The following is a 4,456-nucleotide window of genomic DNA, read 5'->3' on the forward strand; positions in this document are numbered from 1 at the left end:
TATGCCAATAATTTTAACAGTGAAATGGAACAATATTTACAAAGAAATATAGATTGTCTAGATTAGCAGAATTGGAAATAGAATATCTAAATAGACCTATTTCAGACAAAGAAATTAGACAGGCTATAAATAAGCTTCCTAAAAAAAAGACAAAAGTGCCAGGGCCAGATGTATTTACAAGTGAATTCTAATAAACATTTAAACATGAAATAATTCTAATAGTAAATAATTTATTTGGAATAAGAGGCAAAGAAAATATCGTACCAAACTCTTTTTATAAAATGAATATGATACTTATACCTTTACCAGGAAGAGTGAAAACAGAGAAAGAAAATTTTAAACCAATTCCATTAACAAATATGGGTGCAAAAATCCTAAATTAAATACTAGATAAAAGATTACAGAAATACATTACAAAGATTATACATTATGACCAAGTGAGAGCTATGATCTGTTACATTTCCAGTCAGAGATGGTACATCCCTCCTTAGGCAACCTGGTGACCCTCCACTCCCTAGTACTCACCATACTGGTGTCACACTTACCACAGACACCTAAAGACAGCTTAACTTATTACTCAGAATTCCTAAACTCAAGAGATCTGTCAATCTCAGTTTCCCTAGTAGCTAGAATTTCAGGCATATACTATCATGTATAGCATCAATGCAATATTCACAGTGGCCATGATCACTATAAATATACCTGCATGGTGCTCAATCACAAAAGATAATAGACTTTCTAAATAGAGGACAGAACCAAAACATGTATTCAGACACCAGAAATCCAAATCCCCTGTAAGCCAATTCCATCACAGTAGCAAAGAAGTGACTTTGCCACAGCAGCACAGAGAGGCACACCATCTTTTAGCCTTCCTACAAACCAACACAAGACCAATATTTACTCACAAGTCTGACTGATGCCCTGAGACACGTGCTCTCCTCCCAACCATTTAGTGTAGTTCTTTTTCCCAGCTTCCTGTGGGCTCTGCTCTACCCTTCAGCAAACTCCTCCCACCACAGGCTTTATGTGATTACATTCAGCCTATTGGGGGCAGAGTTTATTTTCAAATCAGTGAAGATCTTCAAATTCCATTAGGCTTGTCAAGGGGCAGGGAAGAACTTCAAATTCCCTTACCATTACATTCTGTCCCAAGATCTTTATTAGGCAATTTATATCTGATTTAGCATTAACATCTCTTAAGTACAACATAATCCCCACAAAATAAACACATCACATCTGCAAGATACATAACATAAAATCATTACCAGAGTGGCCACAGGGTCTTAAACTTCCATCCTTCCCCTGAGTCCCAAACCAAGAAAGCACATTCAGCACTCCTGCCTTGCTGTACATTCCTTATCTTGCCCTGGGACTGGATTCTGAACTCCTGGGTTCCTCCTCCTCCCACAGGAGGCAGCTGCTACTGGCTTCTACCACAGTTCTGATGCAGGCAGCTCACTGTTCCCGCTCTCACCTCGCTGAAGTCAGAACACTGCCAGTTCTCTGATTCTTCTCCATAGTTCCACAGAATCATAGCTACCATAACTGGGAAACAAATTATTATCCCAGCCCCCATACTTTCCTTTTAGTTTGCAGATCCTGCCAACTACACTATTTGTAGCAGCAAGCACCCTAGCACACCCAGGATGACTGCTAGCACAGGTTCTTTGATTTGCTTTTCTAAAGGAAAGCAACTCAAAAAGGGTTAACAATCTTACTCTAACCAAACATATATCATTTATCTAGTTCAAGGGGGAAAGTTGCACACTGAATTTCAGAGAATACAAACAGAAGTTACAAATAGACCAAAAATATAGAGAAAATAACACAATTTAAAAAACCAACAGACAGGGCTTTTAGCTGTCTGACCATTATATCCATACAATGTTAGTTACCAGAGAAAGAAGTACCAACATCTGGGTTTTCAAAGCTAAGGGGCTCAAATGACTGCCCAGAGGCTCATCCGGCTAAATCACACAACTCTTCCCAAAGTGAGCCCCAAAGCAAAACCTCACCTCAGAGGTATGTATAGCCTTCTCCAGGGTCAGAGAACATCACAACCCTTGTGACCCACTGTGTAATTACAAAGTAACAAGGTGTAGACCTTCCTGAAAAACAAGTCTCTCCCAAGCAAGCTTCTCTTGTTTGACTCTGTTCTACCCTTCAGAAAACTCCTTCCACTATAGGCTTCATGTGACCACATTCAACCTATTAGGGGGCAAAGTATATTTTCATATCAGGGAAGATCTTCAAATTCCCTTGCAATTACACCATGCTTAGCACCTTCCTTTATTCTTATAAGGAATGTTTTCTATTTCTACTATTCATATATACATATGCACACATACATATAAATTCACATGTACAGATACATATAAACTCATATGTGTGTATTGTATATGTTTTCTGGTAAGTTAACTCTTATATGTTTCTATATTTCATATTTATTTTGAATGGAATTACTGTGACATTTTTTCCTTGTTTTCATTAATACTAAATACTGTAAATTTTGTGGATTTAGTCTGTATACTGCCACCTTGATGAAGTTAGAAATTGTTTCTATTAGTTTCTTCAATGATTCTTTGAGGTTGTATGAGTATGTCATCATGCCATCTAAAAACAGTTACAATTTTGACTTTTCTTTTCTAATGTTTATGCATTGAATTTTCACCTTTTATATTATCAACATACCTAACATTTCTAGAACTATGGCAAATAATGTTGAGATGAGATGGGGCTATGTGGTATGGTGGTGGTGGTGGTGGTAGTAGTGAATCCTTATTTTATCCTTGTCTGCAATTTGAAAAATTCTAGCAATTTTCTATTATTTCTAGCATTGCAAACAGTGTTAGCTCTTCATTTTAAATGCATTTTTTGTTCACATTAATCCTGAGCCCTATCATGCCAGTATTTAGGGAGCTTAAAATACTACATTTTAAAAAATACCATTTCTTGCATCTATTGCAATGATCATGTGTTTATTTTGGTAATCTTTGTCATTTATATGATTAACTGTGCCATATGTTGTAATGCCACACATGAACAGCTTTGCAGAAGAATGTTACTGTGTACCGCTTTTAAGGTTCTGATTACACAGTTTAGTGAATACTCTATTTATTCCATAACAAATCAGAGCAAAACATTCACAGTAAATCAAGGTACAGCATTCTCAATGTTATAACTTAGCACAGAAAATCAAAATATAGCATTCACAACAGCTTATCCCTAAAATATCCACATAGTTTCCACCATAGTGGTCACAAAATTTTTAACAAAGAATAATCATCTAGTAACTCAAACATTCAATCATCCTTAAGCAGATTTGCCTCCTCAAGGGACACAAGGTACAACAGTCCAAGTTCTCTACTCATGGGGCACACTAAGTTAACTCAATCAGTCACTTATTCAGGCACTTATTCACTATTCAATCATCATAAAATGCACAAGCCCTCCACTCCTAGGTCACTAGTAACTTACAATTTCTCAGTCAGTACACAGTATCCAAGTAAAGTCTTTTTTCAGCTTGATTCAGGGTGATTTCTCAGATTCCCTGGATCCCCTTCCATGGCCCCAGATCCTATCTGGATTCACCAAACTGTCACCTGGCTTCAAAGGCAGACTGCTCCCAGTTCCTTGTCCAGCTCTCCATGCAGTTCCTGTTCCACACTGAAGCTCAGTGTCCAGTCCACCTTAAGTCCTTCACAGTCTCTGTTCCTGGGAAGTCAAGGCTTAACAAAGCTACAACAGGTTCATACAAAGTACCAGCATTACAGTCATGCTTCTTCAGTTTTTGGCAGCTCTGGCTGGCCCTTGGACTCAGCCGAAGTTTCAGCTGGTTCCTAGAATCAAAATCACTTCATCCAGATTCTCCAAATAAAAATTATTCTCTCCAGCCTGGGGAGCTTTTCCTCTTCAGCCTCCACGGCAGCAGCAGCTTCTGCCTCCACAAAGCTTGCTCCAAGAAGATTTGACTTTTCCAGACAAGGTCTTTCCTTATATACAGTATTGCTCCTCCCTATTCAGGCCTTCCTGTTACATTCACCACAGGGGATCACACCTTCTGTTTCTTTAACAGAGGCTTGATTAATTGCTAAGTGCTAAGTACCTGTTACTTTTGCCAATACAAAGGGATCTTCAAATTCAAATTACATCACCATTACATATGTGTTTGTAAGTGTCACTCCTTAGGACTTTATTTAATATTTTTGCATCTTTAATCACATGTGAGATTGGCCCATTGGGAAATCCTTTTCTTCTTTGCCTCCCTTTGGTTTGAGTATTTCCATAATTATCTCACAAAAAAAAAGATTTTGCCAAATGACTCTCTCTATGCCTCTCTTTTGGAGAACTTTTGTAGTGTAGATTTTCATTGGTTTTTAAAGCTCTTATTGAAATCACTTCAAAGTCCATATGGCCTGGTGTTTGTGTTTGTGTGTGTGTGTGAAGCCTTTTTGAA

Source organism: Petaurus breviceps, unplaced genomic scaffold, assembly GCF_028583685.1.
Source record: "Petaurus breviceps papuanus isolate PSGF00001 unplaced genomic scaffold, PetGlider_PUasm1.0 189, whole genome shotgun sequence".
Classification (NCBI taxonomy): Eukaryota; Metazoa; Chordata; class Mammalia; order Diprotodontia; family Petauridae; genus Petaurus; species Petaurus breviceps.